At 40.8% G+C, this 13,379-nt stretch overlaps 1 pseudogene; it reads right to left on the minus strand.

Annotated features, from left to right (window-relative positions):
* Nucleotides 1–837: 837 nt before the first annotated feature.
* On the minus strand, nucleotides 838–1,205 carry LOC100596321 (annotated as a pseudogene).
* Nucleotides 1,206–13,379: the final 12,174 nt, after the last annotated feature.

The raw sequence follows: 13,379 nt of genomic DNA on the forward strand, positions 1-13,379 counted from the left end.
GTGGTCTACATTGCCCTCTAACTGTCCTCCAGGTGTTCGTTTCTTGGTTATTTCCAAATCTTCCAGCCTTGGGGAGGCATCCTTCATTATGTATTTACATTTTCTTTTAATTGTCAAATGAACTGGCTTGAGCTTCTACCTATAAGCTTCTCACCACCCTTTCCATCCATATCTGAGGATTCTTGAGGGGTGTCCATATCTCTCAGTCATATGTTGCTCCAGTTTTCTGCTTCTGCTAACCACACATTTCCTCTTTTGCAGTTGACTCTTTCTTCTGCCCATATCAGCTCAATATAAACAGCAGCTGTCTTTGGTTCTTTTCCAAGAACCACTCACATATGGCTGCATGAGCCTTGCTTTTACTGAAGGTTGGCAATAATGGAGGGTTGGAGGGTCACGGCACCTTATAACACAGCAGATAATTCAAAATTGAATTTTAGCCATCCCTGTTTTACATAGTCTCATAGCCATAGCTAGCACTGAAAATTTCTTTTTTTCAAGGTCATGCCCTCTAGGGCTTTATTCACCAGGGCCTTCTGAAACCCTCCATGACCCCACACAAGCACAGCCCCAGCAGCCCGGAGCTCGGCCACTTGCAGTCCCTGGTGGGGTGGGGGGTTGGGGGTATGGAGTGTTGGGTTTGGGGCCTGTTTTTTGAGTTTTCATTTCTGAGTCAATCCCAAATTAGGGGAAGGGGCTGGATTAACCACCTGCCCCTCTGCTTTCAGGGTCCAGATGAGGCAGTCGCTGGGGAAGCGCTTATGCTCTGGGGTGCTCCTGTAGCTTGGGAGGGTTTGGCCTCAGAAGCAGGTAGGGGGTGTTACTGGGCTGCATGTCCTACTGGCTGCCGTCCCTCACACACTGGTACTGCCTCTGCTCCCGCTTGGCTTGTTCTCACAAGGGCAGGTCCATCACCTCCATGCAGTTCAGCACCAGTGCCTTTACCATGGAGCCTCCGTGCTGCTGGTCCTGGAGCCCCCCGAGGACCATGTACAGGGAGCCCACCTGGGCTTGGAAGGGCTTCACCAACTTGGTACAGACAAGAACCTGGTGTCGATCAGATCCATTCTGAGCCATCAGCGTCACTCCGGACCGATCATGTCGTAGAGGCACAACCTGCCAAATGTTCTCAGTGTGACCCCACCAGGAACTTGGCTTGTACTGACCTCCCAGTGGAGGGAATAGGTCCCAGGTTTGGGCAGCATCGCTGGCTCCTTCTCTGCCTCCTCCACCTGGGTTGCCGTTGGTCACCTGCCAAGGGGAAAATTTCTTTATGGAAAAGACTTCCTTCCAGGGTGCTGGGTTCCCTTGCTGTCTGTATTTCCTTAGATCTTCCCTCCTTCCTTCTGAGGCCATTCACTTCTCAGCTTCCTGTGCATGTCCCAATTCTCATTTTTTAAAGTCATAAAAAGGCATTTATTCTTCTCATTCTTCTACTATTTTCTTCTAGACTACCACCATTGTTCTACCTAAATGGCTCATTTTTTGCTTAACAAAAGACAGTTCTTTTCTTATAAGAAATTCTGCCAAGATCTTTTAAAATAATATTGTCCCTCCTTTCTAATGGTTGGTCGTGGAACTATTAATACATGAGGTCTTTCTTGATTTAGCTATAAAATAGATGTTTTCTTCAAAGCCTTAATATTCATTCAGAGAAATAAGATACCTTTAAATCGAAGATGGATAATTTGGATATTTGTGATTGTTCTGGAATTTTAAACTTTTATTATCTTTACACAAAAAGGAGAAGAAAACAGTAAAGATCACCCATATTCTCATCACCTGTTGAGCAACTTTCAACTCATGGCAAATCCTGTTTTATTTAACTCCCTGCTACTACTCGCAGATGGATCATTTTGAAGCAAATCCAGGACACTGAATCATTTTATTCATAATTTTAGTATGTATCTAAAAGGTAAGGACTCTCTTAAGACAACATAATTAGTTACCATTTTCATAAGATTAATAATAATTCCTTAATATCATCAAACAGCTAATTGGTGGTCAAATTCCCCAGATAGGCTAGAAATCTATTTTTTAAACAATTGTTCAAATCAAGATTAGAATGAAGTTTGTCTATTGCAATTGGTTGATATGTCTCTCAATTCTCTTTTAATTTATAGGCTGTCTCTTCCTCTCTTATTTTTTTTTTTCTTTGCAATTTATTAGTTGAAAAACTTGGGTCATTGGTCCTGTAGGACTTTTCACATTCTTAATTTTGCATCCTCAAACTGTCATTTAGTGAGATTCTTATTCCCCTACATATTTATTAGAAACTGGGTGATCCATAAGCTTCTCTGTATGAGTGGTGGTATCTACTTTCAGAAGGAGACATGTATCTGGTTATCTCTCTTTTGGTGATGTTAGGAGCCAATAATGATCATTTTCTGTGTTCATTATTTTATCAGAGTTTGCAAAAATGATGATAATACAATTCAGCAATTCCTTCCTGATTTATAAGCTGGAATGAGAGGAAAGGTATTGCTTGATGCTTTCTTTTGATTCATCAGTTTTCAGAATATTAAATTAATTCCCTAACACTTTCCAAAGGTAGCCAGTGAGTATTTATTTTAGAATAATAATTACCTAATGCATTTAAACACATACAATGTGTTTTAATCTATTGCAGTTATTATTATTACTTTTTGACACAGGATCTTACTGTGTTGCCCAGGCTAGAGTCAAGCGATTCTCTTGCCTCAGCTTCCTGAGTAGCTAGGGCTACAGGCAGGCACCATCATGCTTGGTTATTTAATTTTTTTTTTTTTTTAAGAGCTGGGATCTTACTGTGTCGCTCAGGCTGGTCTCAAACTCTTGGCCTCAAGTGATCCTCCCACCTTGGCCTCCCAAAGGGCTGGGAATGCAGGTGTGAGTCACCATGTTTGGCCCATTGCAGTGATGATTAATATTAAATGTTCACATTGTTCCATCTTTGCCACCGTAATGCTTTTCAAATTGGCTCCTGGACCATTTTGACAATTATGATAGCATGTGATAGTTTTCTTGCTTTCTAGTGTGGCAAAATGTTCCAGGTTCATCTAGAATGGGCCATTTCTTCAAATATAGCTGGTTCCTTTTGGTGGGAAAAGGTATTTAGAAATCACAATCTGAGTGTTAGAGTGCTTATTGAAACTAGAATGCTGATTATTTCTAAGCCTTTTCAATGGACAGAGCTAGGAAATGTATTTGTGTATTTTTTTAATGAGAAAATACATCTTAAGTTTATACTGGTATTTCAAATTGATATTTAGAATTACCAAGTTTTTATTTAACTTGAAAATTTCTTGTTTCTCTTTGCTGAAAATCTTGTATCCGAATGATATATGTATCATTGGGATATATATATTTAAAATTTTTAGCCTATATATTTAAATTTTTATGAGTACATAGTAGGTGTATATATACAGTTTTTTGAGACAGAGCTTTCTGTGTCACCCAAGCTGGAGTACAGTGGTGCAGTCTCGACTCACTACAACCTCCATCTTTTGGGTTCAAGTGATTCTTCTTCCTCAGCCTCCCAAGTAGCTGGGACTACAGGTGCATGCCACCACACCTAGCTAATTTTTGTAGAGACAGGATTTCACCATGTTGGCCAGGCTGGTCTTGAACTCCTGGCCTCAAGTGATGCACCCACCTTGGACTCCCAAAGTGCTGGGATTATAGGCGTAAGCCACCGTGCCTAGCTGTAAGTTTATTTGTTTATGGGATATATGAGATGTTTTGATACAGGCATGCAATGTGGAATATGCACATCATGGAGAATCGGTATCCATCCCCTCAAGCATTTATCCCCTAATGATATTAATATGAATATTTCTTAGTTTGATCTTATAAACAATATTTTCAGAATATTAAATTTAATATGATTACAAACAATGTAATGACTTGTGTTAGTTCATTTGGACTGTTATACTAAAATACCATAAACCGGGTAGCTTATAAGCAACAGAAATTTGTTTATCATAGTTTTGGAAGCTGGAAAGTCACGGCACCGGCAGACTTGATGTCTGGTGAGGGCCCACTTCCTGGTTCATAGACTGTGCCTCTCATTGTGTCCTTATATGGTGGAAGGGGCAAAGAAACTCCCTTAGGCCTCTTTTGTAAGGACACTAATCCCATTCACTGGGGTGGGGCCCTGATCATTTCCTAAGGTGCCACCTTTTAATACCATCACACTGAGGTTTAGATTTCAACACATGAGTTTTGGGAGACACAAGCATTCAGACTCTAGAATCACTGAAAACAGTTTCCAAGAAGTTCTTTTTGTTCTTCAGGTATATTCATTTAAGAACATGCGGTCTGATTTTTATGCTTTAAAATCACTTGAAATAATTTTTCTCTCTATGTTAATGTTACCGCTTTAGTACAAAATCTAGGTTAATTTATTTTATCTTGCTTTAAGTTTTTTTTTTTTTTTATTATACTTTAGGGTTTTAGGGTACATGTGCACAATGTGCAGGTTTGTTACATATGTATCCATGTGCCATGTTGATTTCCTGCACCCATTAACTCGTCATTTAGCATTAGGTATATCTCCTAATGCTGTCCCTCCCCCCTCCCCCCACCCCACAACAGTCCCCGGAGTGTGATGTTCCCCTTCCTGTGTCCATGAGTTCTCATTGTTCAATTCCCACCTATGAGAGAGAACATGCGGTGTTTGGTTTTTTGTCCTTGCGATAGTTTACTGAGAATGATGTTTTCCAGTTTCATCCATGTCCCTACAAAGGACACGAATTCATCATTTTTTATGGCTGCATAGTATTCCATGGTGTATATGTGCCACATTTTCTTAATCCAGTCTATCGTTGTTGGACATTTGGGTTGGTTCCAACTCTTTGCTATTGTGAATAGTGCCGCAATAAACATACGTGTGCATGTGTCTTTATAGCAGCATGATTTATAGTCCTTTGGGTATATACCCAGTAATGGGATGGCTGGGTCAAATGGTATTTCTAGTTCGAGATCCCTGAGGAATCGCCACACTGACTTCCACAATGGTTGAACTAGTTTACAGTCCTACCAACAGTGTAAAAGTGTTCCTATTTCTCCACATCCTCTCCAGCACCTGTTGTTTCCTGATTTTTTAATGATGGCCATTCTAACTGGTGTGAGATGGTATCTCACTGTGGTTTTGATTTGCATTTCTCTGATGGCCAGTGATGATGAGCATTTCTTCATGTGTTTTCTGGCTGCATAAATGTCTTCTTTTGAGAAGTGTCTGTTCATGTCCTCTGCCCACTTTTTGATGGGGTTGTTTGTTTTTTTCTTGTAAATTTGTTTGAGTTCATTATAGATTCTGGATATTAGCCCTTTGTCAGATGAGTAGGTTGCAAAAATTTTCTCCCATTCTGTAGGTTGCCTGTTCATTCTGATGATAGTTTCTTTTGCTGTGCAGAAGCTCTTTAGTTTAATGAGATCCCATTTGTCGATTTTGGCTTTTGTTGCCATTGCTTTTGGTGTTTTAGACATGAAGTCCTTGCCCACGCCTATGTCCTGAATGGTATTGCCTAGGTTTTCTTGCAGGATTTTAATGGTTTTAGGTCTAACATTTAAGTCTTTAATCCATCTTGAATTAATTTTTGTATAAGGTGTAAGGAAGGGATCCAGTTTCAGCTTTTTACATATGGCTAGCCAGTTTTCCCAGTACCATTTATTAAACAGGGAATCCTTTCCCCATTTCTTGTTTTTGTCAGGTTTGTCAAAGATCAGATAGTTGTAGATATGCGGCATTATTTCTGAGGGCTCTGTTCTGTTCCATTGGTCTGTATCTCTGTTTTGGTACCACTACCATGCTGTTTTGGTTACTGTAGCCTTGTAGTATAGTTTAAAGTCAGGTAGCATGATGCCTCCAGCTTTGTTCTTTTGGCTTAGGATTGACTTGGCGATGCGGGCTCTTTTTTGGTTCCATATGAACTTTAAAGTAGTTTTTTCCAATTCTGTGAAGAAAGTCATTGGTAGCTTGATGGGGATGGCATTGAATCTATAAATTACCTTGGGCAGTATGGCCATTTTCACGATATTGATTCTTCCAACCCATGAGCATGGAATGTTCTTCCATTTGTTTGTATCCTCTTTTATTTCATTGAGCAGTGGTTTGTAGTTCTCCTTGAAGAGGTCCTTCACATCCCTTGTAATTGGATTCCTAGGTATTTTATTCTCTTTGAAGCAATTGTGAATGGGAGTTCACTCATGATTTGGCTCTCTGTTTGTCTGTTATTGGTGTACAAGAATGCTTGTGATTTTTGTACATTAATTTTGTATCCTGAGACTTTGCTGAAGTTGCTAATCAGCTTAAGGAGATTTTGGGCTGAGACAATGGGGTTTTCTAGATATACAATCATGTCATCTGCAAACAGGGACAATTTGACTTCCTCTTTTCCTAATTGAATACCTTTTATTTCCTTCTCCTGCCTGATTGCTCTGGCCAGAACTTCCAGCACTATGTTGAACAGGAGTGGTGAGAGAGGGCATCCCTGTCTTGTGCCAGTTTTCAGAGGGAATGCTTCCAGTTTTTGCCCATTCAGTATGATATTGGCTGTGGGTTTGTCGTAGATAGCTCTTATTATTTTGAGATACGTCCCATCAATACCTAATTTATTGAGAGTTTTTAGCATGAAGGGTTGTTGAATTTTGTCAAAGGCCTTTTCTGCATCTATTGAGATAATCATGTGGTTTTTGTCTTTGGTTCTGTTTATATGTTGGATTACATTTATTGATTTGCGTATGTTGAACCAGCCTTGCATCCCAGGGATGAAGCCCACTTGATCATGGTGGATAAGCTTTTTGATGTGCTGCTGGATTCGGTTTGCCAGTATTTTATTGAGGATTTTTGCATCAATGTTCATCAAGGATATTGGTCTGAAATTCTCTTTTTTGGTTATGTCTCTGCCAGGTTTTGGTATCAGGACGATGCTGGCTTCATAAAATGTGTTAGGGAGGATTCCCTCTTTTTCTATCGATTGGAATAGTTTCAGAAGGAATGGTACCAGTTCCTCCTTGTACCTCTGGTAGAATTCGGCTGTGAATCCATCAGGTCCTGGACTCTTTTTGGTTGGTAAGCTATTGATTATTGCCACAATTTCAGAACCTGTTATTGGTCTATTCAGAGATTCAACTTCTTCCTGGTTTAGTCTTGGGAGGGTGTATTTGTCGAGGAATTTATCCATTTCTTCTAGATTTTCTAGTTTATTTGCATAGAGGTGTTTGTAGTATTCTCTGATGGTAGATTGTATTTCTGTGGGATCGGTGGTGATATCCCCTTTTTCTTTTTTATTGCATCTATTTGATTCTTCTCTCTTTTCTTCTTTATTAGTCTTGCTAGCGGTCATCAATTTTGTTGATCTTTTCAAAAAACCAGCTCCTGGATTCATTCATTTTTTGAAGGGTTTTTTGTGTCTCTATTTCCTTCAGTTCTGCTCTGATTTTAGTTATTTCTAGCCTTCTGCTAGCTTTTGAATGTGTTTGCTCTTGCTTTTCAGTTCTTTTAATTGTGATGTAGGGTGTCAATTTTGGATCTTTCCTGCTTTCTCTTGTGGGCATTTAGTGCTATAAATTTCCCTCTACACACTGCTTTGAATGTGTCCCAGAGATTCTGGTATGTTGTGTCTTTGTTCTCGTTGGTTTCAAAGAACATCTTTATTTCTGCCTTCATTTCATTATGTACCCAATAGTCATTCAGGAGCAGGTTGTTCAGTTTCCATGTAGTGAGCGGTTTTGAGTGAGTTTCTTAATCCTGAGTTCTAGTTTGATTGCACTGTGGTCTGAGAGACAGTTTGTTATAATTTCTGTTCTTTTACATTTGCTGAGGAGAGATTTCTTCCAACTATGTGGTCAATTTTGGAATAGGTGTGGTGTGGTGCTGAAAAAAAGTATATTCTGTTGATTGGGGTGGAGAGTTCTGTAGATGTCTATTAGGTCCACTTTGTGAGAGCTGAGTTCAATTCCTGGATATCCTTGTTAACTTTCTGTCTCGTTGATCTGTCTAATGCTGACAGTGGGGTGTTAAAATCTCCCATTATTATTGTGTGGGAGTTTAAGTCCCTTAGTAGGTCACTCAGGACTTGCTTTATGAATCTGGGTGCTCCTGTGTTGGGTGCATATATATTTAGGATAGTTAGCTCTTCTTGTTGAATTGATCCCTTTACCATTATGTAATGGCCTTCTTTGTCTCTTTTGATCTTTGTTGGTTTAAAGTCTATTTTATCAGAGACTAGGATTGCAACCCCTGCCTTTTTTTGTTTTCCATTTGCTTGATAGATCTTCCTCCATCCCTTTATTTTGAGTCTATGTGTGTCTCTGCACGTGAGATGGGTTTCCTGAATACAGCACACTGATGGGTCCTGACTCCTTATCCAGTTTGCCAGTCTGTGTCTTTTATTGGAGCATTTAGCCCATTTACATTTAACGTTAATATTGTTATGTGTGAATCTGATCCTGTCATTATGATGTTAGTTGGTTATTTTGCTCGTTAGTTGCTGTAGTTTCTTCCTAGTCCGATGGTCTTTACATTTGGTGTGTTTTTCAGTGGCTGGTGCCGGTTTTCCTTTCCATTTTAGTGCTTCCTTCAGGAGCTCTTTTAGGGCAGGCCTGGTGGTGACAAAATCACTCAGCGTTTGCTTGTTGTAAAGTATTTTATTTCTCCTTCACTTATGAAGCTTAGTTTGGCGGATAGGAAATTCTGGGTTGAAAATTCTTTTCTTTAAGAATGTTGAATATCGGCCCCCACTCTCTTCTGGCTTGTAGAGTATCTGCGAGAGATCCGCTGTTAGTCTGATGGGCTTCCCTTTGTGGGTAACCCGACCTTTCTCTCTGGCTGCCCTTAACATTTTTTCCTTCATTTCAACTTTGGTGAATCTGACAATATGTGTCTTGGAGTTGCCTTCTCGAGGAGTATCTTTGTGGCGTTCTCTGTATTTCCTGAATCTGAATGCTGGCCTGCCTTGCTAGATTGGGGAAGTTCTCCTGGATAATATCTTGCAGAGTGTTTTCCAACTTGGTTCCATTCTCCCCATCATTTTCAGGTACACCAATCAGACGTAGGTTTGGTCTTTTCACATAGTCCCAAATTTCTTGGAGGCTTTGTTCATTTCTTTTTATCCTTTTTCTCTAAACTTCCCTTCTCTCTTCATTTCATTCATTTCATCTTCCATCAGCGATACCCTTTCTTCCAGTTGATCGCATCTGCTACTGAGGCTCTGCAATCTTCGCATAGTTCTCGAAACTTGGCTTTCAGCTCCATCGCTCCTTTAAGCCCTTCTCTCCATTGGTTATTCTAGTTATCCATTCTTCTAATTTTTTTTCAAAGTTTTTAACTTCTTTGCTGTTGTTTTGAATTTCCTCTCGTAGCTCAGAGTAGTTTGATCGTCTGAAGCCTTCTTCTCTCAACTCATCAAAGTCATCCTCCATCCAGCTTTGTTCCGTTGCTAGTGAGGAACTGCGTTCCTTTGGAGGAGGAGAGGTGCTCTGTTTTTAGAGTTTCCAGTTTTTTGGTCTGTTTTTTCCCCATCTTTGTGGTTTTATCTACTTTTGGTCTTTGATGATGGTGATGTACAGATGGGTTTTTGGTGTGGATGTCCTTTCTGTTTGTTAGTTTTCCTTCTACCAGACAGGACCCTCAGCTGCAGGTCTGTTGGAGTTTACTAGAGGTGCACTCCAGACCCTGTTTGGCTGGGTGTCAGCAGCGGTGGCTGCAGAACAGCGGATTTTGTGAGACCACAAATTCAGCTGTCTGATAGTTCCTCTGAAGTTTTGTCTCAGAGAAGTACCGGGTGAATGAGGTGTCAGTCTGTCCCTACTGGGGGGGTGCCTCCCAGTTAGGCTGCTCGGGGTGAGGGACCCACTTTAGGAGGCAGTCTGACCGTTCTCAGATCTCCAGCTGCGTGCTGGGAGAACCACTACTCTCTTCAAAGCTGTCAGTCAGACAGGGACATTTAAGTCTGTGGAAGTTCTTGCAGAGTTTTTGTTTGTCTGTGCCCTGCCCCCAGAGGTGGAGCCTACAGAGGCAGGCAGGCCTCCTTGAGCTGTGGTGGGCTCCACCCAGTTCGAGCTTCCTGGCTGCTTTGTTTACCTAAGCAAGCCTGGGCAATGGCGGGCGCCCCTCCCCCAGCCTTGCTGCCGCCTGCAGCTTGATCTCAGACTGCTGTGCTAGCAATTAGCGAGACTCCGTGGGCATAGGACCCTCTGAGCCAGGTGTGGGACACAATCTCCTAGTGTGCCGTTTTCCAGGCCCGTTGGAAAAGCGCAGTATTAGGATGGGACTGACCCGATATTCCAGGTGCCGTCTGCTTCCCCTTTCTTGACAGGAAAGGGAACTCCCTGACCCCTTGCGCTTCCCGAGTGAGTCAATGCCTCGCCCTGCTTCGGCTCGCGCACAGTGCGCTTCACCGACTGTCCTGCACCCACTGTTAGGCACTCCCTAGTGAGATGAAACCAGTACCTCAAGCAGAAATGCAGAAATCACCCGTCTTCTGTGTCGCTGGGGCTGGGAGCTGGAGACCGGAGCTGTTCCTATTCGGCCATCTTGGCTCCACCCCGCTTTAAGTTTTTAGAAATTTTTTGCTTAAAATTTATTTCGTAATCTTATAAAACACATACAGCGTTCCAAAATCAAATAAGTCCAGCATCTACCTCATCCCTTTTACCCTGTCCATACCCTACCTCTCCACATTGCTTTGTTTTTAAAGGTGTGTGTGTGCGCGCGCGCGTGCACGTGTGTGTATTTATATTCTCTTTCTTCCTTGGGTAAATGACATCATTGCATGCGTACTTTTCTCCATTTTGCTTTTCTCATTTAACAGTGTTTTTGGAGACATCTTCATAGTGATATAGAAAGATATTCTTTATTCATTTTTACAGCTGCACAGTATTACATGATACTACATTGTGTGAACGTACTTACATTTATTTAACTAGTTTCCTATTTATGAATATTTGGGTTGTTTTCTTTTTTTTGCTATTACTGATTGTATTGCAATAGCTATATAAATATGATTTTTAATATTTTCTGATTAACAATAATGAAGCTAGTATATCGTTTGGATGTATTTCTAGAAGTAGGTTTGCTCGGTTAAAGGGTAAATATATATGAAATCCTGATGGACATTTCTAATGGTTCTCCAATGGAGTTGTGTCATTTTCTACAGGTAATGGTATCTCAGTGTAATTTTAATTTGAATGTAAAAGAAGTTTGAAGAAATCCAGAAGCTTTTACAGTTGCAAGAAACAAGGACCTTCTATCTAGAAAGTCTTCAAAAGTCCACTGTCTAGAGTTGAGCAATTTCTTATTTATGAGGAGTGGACATCCAGGTTTCCTATCCTGGCTTTCTTTCACCTGCTCACCACAGGTACAGGTGAACAGTACAGGCATGCCACAGAAGTCTTTCTATATCATCTCTGAGCCAGGACTAGTGGTTTAAAAATATTTTTTTCTTAGTTTTATTGTAAATGGAGATTTTTCTAATTTTTTTTCTGTTTTCGAGAGAGAGTTTCGCTCTGTCGCCCAGGCTAGAGTGCAGTGGCACGATCTCAGCTCACTGCAAGCTCTGCCTCCCGGGTTCACGCCATTATCCTGCCTCAGCCTCCCGAGTATCTGGGACTACAGGCGCCCACCATCGTGCCCAGGTAGTTTTTTGTATTTTTAGTAGAGATGGAGTTTCACCGTGTTAGCCAGGATGGTCTTGATCTCCTGACCTCGTGATCCACCCGCCTTGGCCTCCCAAAGTGCTGGGATTACAGGCGTGAGCCAGCGCTTCCGGCCATAAATTGAGATTTTTCTACAGCTAGACGATTCTGTTAAATGCTTTTGCCTGTGGACTTGATTTTGTTAGGTATTTTCAATGATAGAATTTTGATTGATTTGGGATTTGAAAACCTGGTATTTCTATGTATTTACCTATCCATCCATCCATCCATTCATCCACCCTAGCTATAGCCAAAATGAATTGAGGTGGCCTATATGCTATTAGTGAAATAAGATTTTTAAAAGGGAAATATCAGGGTAACAGGTTAAAAACGTGGTAAAGGGGTAGAAAAATAGGGAGAAAAATAAATCATGAAATTCTAAGCTGAAAAAGCCACAAATATAAGCTCTGATTTTCAACATGTAGGCTCAGAACAAAACACAGTACATTATGTAACTCTCATTGTATAATGGTAACAATTGTACCAGCTCATTAGAAAAGAGGTACAGTATTGAAGAAAAGTTTAGGCTGGGTGCAGTGGCTCATGCCTGTACTCCTAGCACTTTGGGAGGCCAATGCAGGAGGATTGCTTGAGCCCAGGAGTTCAAGAACAGCCTGGGCAACATACTGAGATCTTGTCTCTATTAAAAATAAAAAAAATTAGCCAAGTGTAGTGGCATGTGCCTGTAGTCCTAGCTACTCAAGAGGCTGAGGTGGAAGAATCACTTGAGCCCAAGAGTCAAGGCTGCAGTGAGCTATGACCATGCCACTGTATTCCAGCCTGGTGACAGAGTGAAAACCTGTGCTGGAGAGGATGTGGAGAAATAGGAACACTTTTACACTGTTGGTGGGACTGTAAACTAGTTCAACCATTGTGGAAGTCAGTGTGGCGATTCCTCAGGGATCTCGAACTAGAAATACCATTTGACCCAGCCATCCCATTACTGGGTATATACCCAAAGGACTATAAATCATGCTGCTATAAAGACACATGCACACGTATGTTTATTGCGGCACTATTCACAATAGCAAAGAGCTGGAACCAACCCAAATGTCCAACAACGATAGACTGGATTAAGAAAATGTGGCACATATACACCATGGAATACTATGCAGCCATAAAAAATGATGAGTTCGTGTCCTTTGTAGGACATGGATGAAACTGGAAAACATCATTCTCAGTAAACTATCGCAAGGACAAAAAACCAAACACCGCATGTTCTCACTCAAAAAAACCAAAAAAAAAAAAAACCACAAAACCACCAAAAAGTTTGGTTGGAAGTTCTGTTTCTAAACCATGGCTAACAAGCTTGTTGTAGTCAATCTTCATATACATACCTACCTGCTACATATATATGCATATATATGTGTATTCATCTGTTTGAAGTTTTAAAATATTGTAAAGCTACAAAAAAAAAAAAAAACACACACAAACAAAAAAAGCAGCAGTGAGGATTTGCAGGCCAAGATTCCCAGAAAGTAAGGAAGGACAGAGAGGACATTTGGCCCCATGTGACTTTTCCAGTAGAGAAATTTGCTGATTTGCAATTAGTAATGGAGAAGCCAAGAGGCTGAGCAGAGATTTAAGTGCTCTTATGAGGCTAGGATGAAATAATTGGAATTAAAGACCTGCCAAGGAGAAAGGGTCTTAGTAGTCATCCCAGGCTTTCTTTTGGGATTCTGAAGAAACAAATCTTAAAA

The sequence above is a fragment of the Nomascus leucogenys genome, chromosome 1a (assembly GCF_006542625.1).
Source record: "Nomascus leucogenys isolate Asia chromosome 1a, Asia_NLE_v1, whole genome shotgun sequence".
In the NCBI taxonomy this organism is placed as follows: Eukaryota; Metazoa; Chordata; class Mammalia; order Primates; family Hylobatidae; genus Nomascus; species Nomascus leucogenys.